Source organism: Patagioenas fasciata, chromosome 4 (assembly GCF_037038585.1).
Source record: "Patagioenas fasciata isolate bPatFas1 chromosome 4, bPatFas1.hap1, whole genome shotgun sequence".
Lineage (NCBI taxonomy): Eukaryota > Metazoa > Chordata > Aves > Columbiformes > Columbidae > Patagioenas > Patagioenas fasciata.
Window position 1 is genome coordinate 75,428,722 of NC_092523.1, and position 12,757 is coordinate 75,441,478.

Consider the following 12,757-nt stretch of genomic DNA (forward strand, 5'->3'; position numbering starts at 1 on the left):
CTTATGAGGCAGAATCATTTAAGGGCACAGTATTTCAACCCATAGGTGAAAATCTCAGTATTGAGGAGGGGGGTATCCAAATGAAACTGTTTTGGTACAGTGCTACAGCTTTTTATTAATGAGTTCACCTGTGCCCTGATGACTTGGGCTGATTGAGAGTGTTTACAGCTGTGCAGGGTGGGTGTAACTGGGACTAATGGAGGGCTGGGGTGGGGGCTGCTGTGCTCAGGTGCAGTGGGTTTTCTCTCCCCAAGGCAGGCAAAGGCCAGCTGCCTCTGAACAGAGGCTACAGAACAAAAGCAAAGGAGAGAAGAACTCTTTTCAAGGTAGATCTGAGCAGCCTTTAGGGGGAAATGAGTTAAGAAGGTGAGTCTGGTTTTACTACCTTTGGTTTTCATAAAGCTTCAATGTTTTTTAAATGCAATGCTCTGCCTCTGAGATCTCAAATAAGCCTAGTTAAAGCTAACATTTACTTTAAAAAGGATGTGACTAAGCTACTGGTGTGTCTAGAAAGCACTGAGCAGCTTTAACTGGCAAGAAGTCTTGAAGCTTAAACTTGAAGAAGCTGAAGTGTATGTTGAAGGGCACTAACAGCTGCCTTTTTGTTGTCTTACTCTTCCCACCACATTTGTACCTCAGAGCATGTGTTGCATTTCTTTGTAGTGCAACTGGACTGACAAGATTTAACAGGACTGTTGGTTTTTTTGCGACCATCTCAGATATCATTGCTGTGGTGCTACACAAGTGTACATGGGCATTTCCCACTTGGGCTGAGGGGTAAAGCTCAATAGAAAAAGGGAGATTATGATAGGTAATTTTGGGAAGTGTAGAAAGTGCCATTTCTTCCTTAAGCTCAGAGTTTGGAGTCCCCACCTTGTGCCTCACAATGGAGTTCTCTGATGAGGTGGGAATGGGTTGGAGAGGAGAGGGAGGCTCTGGTGTTTTATGCTCTACTTTATGTAGTGATCAATGTATTAGAAGCACTTGGAAAAGAGTGGGTATCTCAGCTCTGGGATAGCATTAGCTTAATTGTGAGGATGCCTTCTTGGGAACTAAGGATTACAAATTTGCATCTCTTCCAGAAAAAGAGGGGCTTTAAGGCTTAGACTGCCACATCTCAAATGCCAAACTAGCTATGGTCTGAAGGAAATGAGTCTAGCGCTAAGAGTAGAACTAGAGGTGCTTTTAATCAGAGGATATGCATTGTGAACTAGTGATGATGCTGCTTAATAAACCCTTGAAGACCTCAGGCAAGCTGTAAGAACTTCTACTGCTTCTCTAGCCCTGAATCTCCTCTTGGGGTACCTGATTATCCCTGGGCTTTGGGTAAGCTCAGTGGTTGTGTTAAAGCAGTCCCAAGTTCCACTCAAGGCCTGGTGATCCGTTAGATTTTGCAACGTGGAGCTGCTTGAGTCCCTGTTTGGGCTAAATTCCTTGTTGTTAGCCATCAGCCCTGCCAGGGGAGAAATCACTGAAACATGTGAAAATACTTAGTGCAATTGAGTGTCTGGCAACTGATTTGGCATAGCTGGGTGGGGTTTTTTTTTTGCTTGTTTTCACTATATAATTTATATTAGAAAAGGGGGGTGGTGGGGTGTGCAAAACATAGCTTAGTTCATGAAATGAAAAAATAATGTAGTTATAAATGACAAAAGCACTCTGGGTTGTGCTGCTTCATCCTGCGGTGTAACTATCCACGTTCTTTCTGTGTTCCATGTGTGATAAAATAACCTGGGAGAGAGCTGGGTGTCTGTAACCCCTGGCTCCCTGCCTGGGGCTGTTCCATAAGCAAAAGCAGAGATGAGCTGTGATGTGTGTCAGGCATTAGGGTTTGATGTGAGGCTGTGATTAAGGCTCTTGTGATACACCATGAGAAAGTGAAAGGCTTGTGTGTGTTGGTGGAAGCAGAAAAGGAGCTTTGTGATGTATGGAAGAGTCTGTCCCTGTATTGAATCCAGTGATTAAATACTCTTACAGCTAATGAATGCCTGAATTTTTTAATGCAGCATTGATAGGAATGCTTTGTTAGTGTAATAAATTAACACATTTTGGAAGTAAATATGTGGTTGAGCACAAGAGCTTGTATGTCCAAACTAGGTTAGTGTCTTGGGGCCCAAGAAAACAGGTAAAACCTCTTGGTTTTACCACCATGATACTATTTAATCGTATTAAATCTGAGATAGTAAACAAAGGAGAAACTGCCCGCGTCTGGAAACATTTCAGGCTTCAGCTAAATTATTACTAATTTTAAGGGGCTGCGTTCCAGCTAAGAAGTGTGGTTTACTAACTGGCTGTTACTGACCTTTCTTTCTGTTTACTTCTCCGGCTAATGCTTTCTGTGCATTACAGCAAGAAACCGTACCTTACACTTTCTTCCTGTGCAGCGCACAAGAGTTTACTTTGCTGTGTGAAACTTCTTGCTTTGGCTGATAAGGAGCAAACTGTGTTGGAAGGGCAGATATTCAGACCAAGACACAGCTCCAGTTGTGCTGGGTGGAGGCTGATTAGCAATGGTTGGGTTACCCCACGTTTCAGCAGGGCAGGTGGAGGAACTACATGTTCTTAACTTGTTTAGACAACTTAGGGACAGTTTACTAACCAAATAAATAAGCTTGTGTGTTGACTGTATCCAGAATGAGTCAGGTCATTTTGCAAAGTGTCTATTTTGGTTACAGAAGCGTTTTCTTCTTGTGAAAAAGAGCGAGACTGACTTTCTTCTCATGTGTGTGGAAGTTGTGGCATTCACTCCTGGGGTTTCCTTACCTCCTGTTTGCTTGTTACCTTAAAGTAACTTTTTTCTAGACTTTGTGAATATAATTTATTTTTATTGGTGATTTAGTCATCACACCATCTTCAAACCTAAGGGAATTAGTCATCCTCCAACTCCTTTCTTCCTTTCTCATCTTCAAGGTTCCTTAAAATCAAATATAAACCACCACAGTTTGGGTGTGGCTCCCATGTGAGAGTACTTGAAGTGAATTGTTCATTGACTTTCCTTTGAAAATATCCAAAGTGAGGAGCTTTAATGTTTGTATTTTCATGCTTCTTTTAAAATGAAAGGGTCAAAATTAATTTTGACCAGTGAATTCTGACCTATACAGGGCATTGTTTTAGATCCTGTTCATTGCCATTCTGTGTGAAAAGCCTTTCTATTAATTTCCTTACAGATTACAGCTATTCTCTTTATAATGCTGGTTTTTATAGGTATGATAAACTGGTTATTGAGTTGCTATAAAGGGAGGTAGAGAGGATAAAAAAAAAAAGGAAGGGAAATAGAGAACATACGTATGATTTCTGGTCTTCTGGAACATTTTGAATCACAAGGACCAAGAGCTGCATTTCAGTGACTCTAGAACCTGGTAGGATGTTCCATTCTGAAGTCAAGTGTGTCAATGGCAGAGATATTTTGTTCATTTTCTGGAATTGGTATAGGTGCTCATAGTAATAAAGCTCCATGGCAGGAAAATATCATGAAGGCATAAGCAGGTTTTTCTCTTGACTGATGGAGTGTAGTGGACAAGTATACATAGCAAGGCTTCAAATCAATTTACTAAAATAATCTGATAAAGAGGGGTCATCTAATAATTCTCATTATGCCTTTAAAAAAAGAAACAACTCTCTCTAAATTTGTTTGGCAGCTGTTGCTGTTGAGCCAGTCAGGGTGGTGAGCTTCACGGAAGAGCGGAGCGTCCTGCAAAGCTGCACTCGGTGTACAGTGAGGTTTAAACTGCTGAGACTGAGCGTGATTTCTTAGTAAAAAGAAGAGGTCTTGTTACTGATGCAAAGAAGTCTGGACAGTTAAAGAAATACCAGCCTGGGTAATGGCACTGCCTAACTTCTAGCACATTGAGCAAATATTAATAGATCCCATCAGCACCTGAAGATGCAGAGAGGCAAATCTTCAAATCCCTTGGAGGAATTTGGAAACTGCAGAAACTGCTGTGGCACCGAAGGACTGAGGGTTTTTGCGGTCATTATAGACATCTGGGTACTCCCTCACTAGATGTGGTGCCAGCTCTGAGATTTGTATTCTGGCCACTGAGATCCATTTCTCTGCCATTCCTGTGGATCCACTTTACACCCAATCTTCTTGTGCTCCGTTCCCAGGGGCACAGTTTGTAGGTGGTGTTGTCTGGTCACAGTTTGTATTCAGGTCCCAGCTTGTGGAGTGTATCAGAGGGAGCACTATGTTATAAATGAGACCCCGGACTCTCAGTAGATTCCCTTTGCTATGTAAACGATCCGCTTTGTCTAGGTCTCACTTCCTGCAGCATTGCAACAGGCAACTGTAAAATCGCATCCACAGCAAGAAAGTGTTGCAATCTCTCTCCTCAGACAGTCCTTCCTCTCTTCACTCCTTCTGTATTATGCCAGGATTATGCTGATTTTTCACTATTTCTCTTTTTTTTTTTTCTTTTAAGGAGGAAATTGAATGAGATGGAGTTTTCTCCTTTTTCTGTCTCAAGCCAGTCTTTCCTCTGTCACATATGATACATCCAGAAATCCTCAGTCCATGTCTTGCTTTGACTCGCAGCAGTTACAAGGTGGTCCTTCTTGTTCAGTATAGCTTGTGTGTATCTTGGAGTAAAATCTGAGAGTCTGGCTACAGTCCTGCAAAAAAAATTACTCGGTGGTTCTATTACTGACAAATAGGCAAGGGTGAGGGCAGCTCACTCACTTTCGGTGTCATTTCTTACACCTCCAGGGTTATTCTGTAGTGCTCTGCAGAATGATTGCGTTGTGTCGCCTTGAACTTCCCACAAGTCCTATATCCAGTGCAACCATCATGCTTTAAAACTTTATGAATCGCCTTTTGGGAAGGACCTTTGGAGAACTAAGCTGTTGTGAGAGTTTCTTGCATCTTGAAAAGGCAAGAGGGTCAGGGCAGCAGTGTCTTGAACAGCTCTCTTAGTCTGAGCTTAATCTTGTAAGCCAAGGCTTTGAGAAAACCATACATTTCATAAAGCAGCTCCCAGAATATGTACTACTCGCATCCCAGGTTTTGCAGTGTACCATAGGCTATTTTGTGAGCAATCACAAATTGTATGAACAAGGTGTACCTTTCTAAATCTGTAATTGGAGGAAGAAAAAAATAAGTATGGATATAGATGTTTATGTAGTGTGATCTAGAGTTGATCTATGCTCAAATAATTTTCAAAGTGGCTGGCTGAGTGTTGGATGGTTAATGTGAGACGTCAAAAAGAAGCTGAAGTAGCTGTCTGTATTCCAATATCAGGCGGCTTTAAAAGCTTTCATGCTGTGCACTCTGAAAACCTCGCAAGGCTCCAAGAGCTTGTAGCGTATTTGGCCGTGTACTTTCTATAGACTTCAAGATGTTGCTTCTTTCTTTCCCTTAAACTATAGTGATAGTGGGAGGAAAAAAATGCCAAAACTGGGGGGTTTACTTTCCACATACATGGAGTTAAACTAAAGGAAGAGAATGTAAATATCTTCACCTATGACCACCTTACCCCAAGGGACTAGAAGAGTGGGTTTTTTTATCCTTGCAGGTAGCCAGTACTTAACATGGTATGATTAGAATTGGAAAATAAATCATTTTGTATGGATTTTTACTGACTTTTACAGCAGATCTGCATCTCTAGTTTTTGGGGTGCGTGCTGTCTTTTGGGTTTTGTTTTTTGGGTTGTTGTTGTTGTTTTCAAACATGGCAGCATCCTTCCCATCTCTTGATGATGCAAATAGGATTGTACGGGTCAGAACAAAATATTTTATTGATCATATTATGAAAAATCAATTAAAAAGTTTCCCTGGCTGTCAATTCTGTGCTACCTACTGTATGTGCAGTGACAGGTTTGACTGCTCACCATTGTGGCCGAGAAGAGAAAACCTTGGGGTGCCCAATTACAGCAGCAGCAAGAGGAAATTCAGAAGAGTAATTTTGGCTTCCTTCATTGCCTTCGTGTTGGCCTCTGAATGAGTGGCCGTTCCGTCCTTTCAGATTTCACAGCAGCAAGAGCACTAATGGCTACTCTGTGCAATTTTGACTTCTCATGTCCATGAGATTGAATCAATGCTTTTCCTTCCACATTTAGTAAAACAATTTTCCACGCACGCTGAGCAACTATTCTTGTCTATACCTGCTTCGAGATGGGCTAGATGAACTGGAAAGTTTTACAGAAAACAGTCTCTTTCATTCTTTCTTCCCTTCCCCCCCCTTTTATTTTTTTTAATAAACTGCAGATTAACAATGGAACAGTCTTCTAAAGGAGGTATTTTTAAGGTGAAAATATGGAAAAGCCAAGTGTTTTAATATGGCCTATCTCATAAGGGGTGGAAGTTTAAAGCAGGAAAGAAGAAAGTTAACATAAACAGGAAAAAAAAACAGTTGAGCTCTCCCAGTTCAAGGATATGTAATTCAGGTGCAGTTGCCATAGTATCCAAACACCTAAATTGTTAATGTCTTTATTGCTAGAACATTCCTGTGTGGTTTGGAAGAGATTCTTTTGCAAGGAAACTGTGACCCAAAAACACAGTAAGGGGCTCGGGAGCCTAAAGCAGGTTCTAAGCACAGTTTAGATGCTGAAATCCATAACTGCGGTCCCTATATTGCTTGTTCAGTCGCTACTGGAGTGATGCATCTCCCCACCATCTGCAAACAGCTGGATTTTGCTTTCATCCCCCCGGGACCGCTCAGAATGGGAGCCCTGCAGCACAGCTCTTGGAGGAGCGTGACCTGACCCCGCAACCAAGTGTTCCTCTGCCTAAGTGCTGATCAAAGCTTAGTTATTGCTCAGGGGGGCCGAGCTCCTGACAAGCATCACGTCGCTCTTCTGGCCGTTTTTAAAGTATAACTGGGGAAGGAGAGAGCCCACTGGGGAAGGGGCTTGTCTATGAAGAGGAAGGCAGGGGTCAAGTGCTGTCTCTGAGCACTGCCTTTTAATGTGCTGTTTAATATTAGCATCACATCCATGAGCAGAAATGAGAACAGGCAGCAGAGCTCTCCATTCCTGCACTACAAAGTCGTGCTTTCCCTTAGGCAGTTCTTTCCCTCTGGCCCAGCAAATACATTATTATAATTTAGGTTGAGTAGTGGGCACAATCTCCTTCCTGCAGGAGCGGACTGTCTTGGACTAACGCTCTTGCTTTCACCCCTGCACTAAAGGCCTGAATGACTTCTGACCGTCATTTAAAAACGGTGACCATGCTTCCACACAGGAACCCAGCTGCATTTTTGGAAGACGTTTGCATGTGTGATAGGCAAGAGATCTCTTTCTGGACGGTGTGGCAAGAGGTCATGTGTAATGTATCGTCTCTCTTCTTAACTGTAATTGATTGATCAGGGTTAACTGAACAAGCAAGAACTTTGTTTGCTCTTTCCCAGGAGCTGTTTGGGAACACTCACTAGCAGCAGGGCCCTCCACGGATCAAAGAGTCTGCTTGCTGCTCTGTCTGTGCTCTAGATGCAAGCAGGCAGACATCAAATAAGCACCAAATCTCTTTGGTTTGTTTTTATCAGCACAACACATAACCCCTCCAAAAGAGGGCAGTGGCTTTCCTAGAGCCATAGTCAATAAATTACACTGTGGAGATCTATCTACAGAGAAATCTAACAGCTGGGTGTAACTGGTGACCATCAAATGGCAGCAAACTCTGCTTTCTTGGGAAGAGGAGGAAAACAGTTGCTAAAGCTCCCCACTGGTCAAATGTCAGCTATACCTGTCTGTGTGCATACTTAGCTGTGTATTTGAGTAGTTCTATAGCACCTTACTACAAATATATGAGGAGAGCACACAGGAATACTTGCTGGATTCAAGAAACTTGTCAGGTCCTCTTCAGACTTTGTGAAGTTTTCTTCTTTCCTGTGCACTTAAAGTATGGGGTGGTTTTGGGTCTAAGTATGTGTAAGGAAGCTGCTTGCCTGCCTTGCCCAAGGGAACAGCTGCTGCTGTGCAGCAATAGTGAACGTGGAGGAGGAAGAGGAGGCACTGCTTTCTTCACATAACAGACATGGCAGCAGCAACTCTGCTTGATCTGGTTTCCTTAACAAAAGCGCGTCTGGTTTGCAGTTTTATTTAACCTGGAAACCATGCTTCTGCCTGTGCCGGGGCTAGGTGTCCTGAGTCACAAATCCTCCTGTAAAATGACAGTGTGCTGCTGCTGGGAAAACGACCGAGATACCAGACATAAAATGTTCCCTGTGCCCTCTTGGCAGTCCTGTGAGGGAGACTCACCTTTGCCTTGTCACCTTACACATCTGGGATTCGCACCTGGCAATTTGAGCGCTGCGGGGAACTCTCAGACCCCCTTTGCCTCCTTGTACTGCTTTGGTTTTGCCTGTCACCTCCTCACAGTGTCGTCGTGATACCGGTGAGTTTTCTGAGTGCTACTGTTAAATCAGCTGTAATTATTGCCTGGGGATTTGGACAGGAGGAGGTCAAGGCGGCCTCTGCAAGGCATGTGTGTCGCGCCATGGCCTTGGCCCCTGTCTTCCTTGGCACAGCTCAGCTGAGGAGTCTCTGCAGCTCGACTGAGGGTGCTGCACCACCTGGGCCAAGGTGGGAATGGGCTGCTCTCTTTTGCATCCTGTGCCAGAGACGCCGGAGTGCTCCAAGAGCTGGGAGAGTAAGTGCATGCAGACTGCAGCCCTCTGATAAAATGCGTGCTTGCATCTGGTGTGTAGAGTGTTAACAGCAGAGAGACAGAGGGGAGATTTGCCAGGGTTACTGAGTATAAGACTACATAAATTCTTGAGGAGCAGGCAAGCTTGAGGTTTTAAAATTCTGCCTTATACGGTCCCTTCCAGTATCCTGTCCTTCTGCCTTAGGAGGCTGTGTGGATGCTGCAAAGGTTCAAATACAGATCCAATATACAGAGTCTGGATGTCTGAAACCAGGGCCTGAACTGAAGGGCTGTCATGCAAAACAAATGTGCTGGGGGTGGTGGTGGAGGAGGGGAACAGCTAATAGATGTTTTCCCCTTGCTTGACATCTGTCACCTCCCCCCATGCCAACCCTTCCTCTGTTTATAGCAAACCGTTTGCTCCCATTAATTAGAACTGGATTCCTGCCATCCGACCAGCTTTGTGCCTGTACAAATGTCAACAGAGCCAGGACTACACAGGTGGGGAGAAGGGCTAGTCAGAGGAGATATGTTGCATCTGTTTAGGGAGGAATAGATGGGGCAAAATGCCACCCCTGCTTCCAAATTGGGCACATTAGCTACAACAATAATTGACAATACAGACTTTGGGAGCCCCAGGATGCCACTTTCCCCATCCCTTTTCAGAGCAGACTGCACTTTAAGCCATCCCCTCCAGTTAAATCTCTTTACCAAAGTGGTCTGTACGAAGGCTTACATACAAGAAGATAATGGTGCTGTCATTTCTACAAATAATCACAACAGGAGCAGAAAAATAAGAGGAAGATGATTATGCCTGAAAATCCAATGAGGTTCCAGTTGCTAATGCAGTGGAAGCTCCAAGGAAGCTGAACTGCAGTCCCAAGCTGCTCCTGCAAGGCACCGGGCTGGCTTCTCTGCTCTGATTTAGGAGCATACAGCTGTGTTGCTGTGACATTGGGAGGAAATGTGCTTACCCTGGGATGGTTTTCCTTGTGTAAAATACTATGAAGGCAAAATATTTGATGTGCTAGTTGAAGCAAATCATTACCAGGAAAAATGGGTTAACCTTGATTAGCTTGGCTGGGTTGGAAAAGAAAGACCTGCAAAGGCTCTCTTGGCCTCTTCCAGCAGCGAGTGCTGTGCTTCTGCTGGGACCATGAGCCAGGAGAGGGGCATGGGTTTTACCCCATCTTAAAAGGAGGTGGGACAGCATGTTCTCCCTCCTCCCACTCCTTTACATAATGATTTGAAGGGTTTTTTAATGTGATGTGGAAAGGAGTGGGGTGATGGGATGTGCCTGTGTGTACCCCAGGGTATTTTAAGCCTTTTGCATCCTGTGAGGAGGTCCTCTGAATTTGTTCAGACAAGGAGGACCTGGATGTCAAGGTTGTGAGCACTCAGACCGCTGAACTAAGGACCAAATGGTCTGGGAGAGAAAGTGTGGTGCCTCATTCCTACATTTGAAAGGAACGGGGGGAGGTGTCAAAGCTGGAAGGAAGGCAACGTTTTGCAGTCAAGAATAAGGAGATCTCTAAACTGAAAGGCTCTGCTCTGGTTGTATACCATGTTGTGGGAAGTACACAATTCCCTTCCCCATGGCCTGGCATCCGGGGATCCTTCCCTTGTGTTCCCTGCAGGGGCTGCCAGCAACGTGCCAGTCAAGTACACAGCTTCCAGCCGCAGGTTTCTCTGATCAGAAGAGCAGCAGTAGATCTTTAACAGACCTTTGCCTTCTTTTTCCTCTCTTTTTTTATCCCAGTGCAAGGCTTTTCTTCCCTTGAAACAGAGGATTTTTTTCTTCTTTAAATCAGCAACCCTTTCGGTGCTAACTTCGTGCACGTCACTTATTCACTTTGCCAGTTGGAGGTTGAGACAAGTAAAACATGGAGCTGATGGACTCATTTGTAAGTTCTGCAAGAGTTTTTCCTAGTACAGTATTTGTTGTAATGAAACTAACTTAGGGAATCATTTACAAGTCAAAGCAACTTAATACATAAACTTAGTTGAAAAATGAAATGTCTCACACAGGGTTGATGGAGGGAGAGCTGTTGTTGTAGCTTATGGGGTGGTGGGGGTAAAACTGTCAGTCCTCTGAGACAAAATGCTCATTTATCAAGTGGCTTAGAATTATTAGTTGTGTGCAACAAACTTGGGAGATGCATGTTTTTCTGAAAAAAACCCATGTTATTGTGTCAGTTACATAGCAGAGTATTAATTTACTGTGGAGGTGATGATAGCTACCCATTCTGATGGTGGTGCTGCTGGGCTATCAGCAAGCCTTAGTGAGTCTGGTGTGACACTTGTCACCAAGTGTAGAATTAATGGCAGGTTCTGCCTGGCTCTGCTGGCGGACACGGTGCCGTGTGCTCCTGGACAGCCTGCGGGCCATAGAATGAGCATTTCTAGGGGCTGTGCTTTGCAGAGAGGTGTGAACCACACGGTTCACATTTAAATCTAAGGTCTTGTTACCCTGCTTCGAGTTTTACTTGAGTGAAAAGATTTGAGGTTTTTAAAATAGTTTCTGATTTGTATTTGAATGTAGTGGTGAAAACTTGCATGCGGAGGAACCACCATTATCCACCACCTCTGAATCCCTGCCTTCTTCCGTAAGGTGTTTTACCTCTCCAAAAGAAATCCTTTTAAGTGTGTGGGGTTTTTGGGGTTGGTTGGTTTTTCTTTTCCCTCTTTTCTATGCTGGATACTTTCCTGTATTGTTGGCCACCTGTTCCTCTTCAACTTTGCCTGGGGTTTGTTCACCCTGGCTTGGCTTGTCATCACAGGCTTTTCAGTCATTTCCATAACAAAGCTGTATTGTCCTCTGTGAGATGTCCAAAGGCAGAAGATGACAGAACAAACGGGTAAGAGGGAAGGCAAGGCATCACCTCTGGGAGCTGGATGCTCAGCTGGGCACCCCCAGTTGTAACCAGTATATCAGGGCTGGCAGCCTGTGGTCTGGGTAGTGATGGTAAGCTGAGGTCACTGCCACCTGAGCCACATGAGGAAACCACCTTTGTCTCATTTGGGGACAGCGTGTTTGTAGGGGCAGCACGGTTGGCAGGGTTGGTTTGGTTTCCTGGTGTGTTGTGCCGATGGCAGCACCGCCTCTGCAGTGAGAAGTGTGGAAGTCACCCAAGAGAGAGCTGCTCATGTTAAAAAGTGGCTTGTGGGAATGTTCATTAATGGCTGGATTTTTTTCTGGGGAAAGCTGAAGGGGCAAGAGGTCTTTGTTAAAGTGAGCGCACCTGTGGGTTCCAGCTGCGTAACGCGGTAAGGTGCGCTCAGAGCAGAGCAGCACATGGCTGCGCAGGGTGCCAGCCTGCCTCAAAACCTTCCCATCTGCGAATATGCTGAGAGCTGGGTGAACATCAGTCATCTTAGTTTTAAATCATTGCCTCCCTGGGACCCTCAGCTATTGAACGCACAGAGCAGGGCACCTTCCCAAGGCGTGTGGCATTGATGGATGGACTAACCAGGGCTGACAACAAGCTCAGGGCCTTTAAAGAGAAGAGAGTATTTCAGGATTCCCTCCTTATATTCCTTGAAGTTAAAAGACAGGACCATGAAAACCAACGTTTGCCTGATGCCTGCAAGAATCTATGTCCTGGTATTGGTTCAGACACTCTTACTGCTTCTGCTTTTGTCTAGATTACATGTCATTTGGATTATGAGAGGTTTTAGGCTTTTATAATTTTGTTTTTTTTTCTTAATTATGGAATCATTTAAGTTGGAAAAGACTCTTAAGGTCGTTGAGTCCAACCATTAACCTGGCACTGCCAAGTCCACCACCAAACCGTGTCCCTAAGTGTCACATCTACGTATCTCTTAAATAGCTCCTGGGATGGTGACTCCACCACTACCCTGGGCAGCCTGTTCCAATGCCTGACAACCCTTTGGGTGAAGAATATTTTCCTAATATCTGATCTAAACCTCCCCTAGCACAATACTGTTGGAGCATCCCACCATTTGGCAATACTTTGAAATCAACTGGAAAAAACCCGCATGAACAGGAGGAGATAAATACCCCAAATAAACCAATGAACCCCTGGAGTCTCCCCCTTGTGCTGCCTCTGCCGGGTGTGCATTTGCGGCTGCTACTCGAGCAGCAAGGAAACGCCAGCAGTGAATGTTCATCTGTGTCCACAGACACCAGCAGGAAACCAGCAGTGATGCTCTGCAC

At 44.5% G+C, this 12,757-nt stretch overlaps 1 long non-coding RNA gene across 1 annotated transcript in view; it reads left to right on the forward strand.

Annotated features, from left to right (window-relative positions):
* The window catches only part of LOC139827853 (uncharacterized), a 39,855-nt gene that overhangs the window by 16,509 nt on the left and 10,589 nt on the right, over positions 1-12,757 (forward strand). The gene's annotated exons all lie outside the window — the stretch shown is intronic.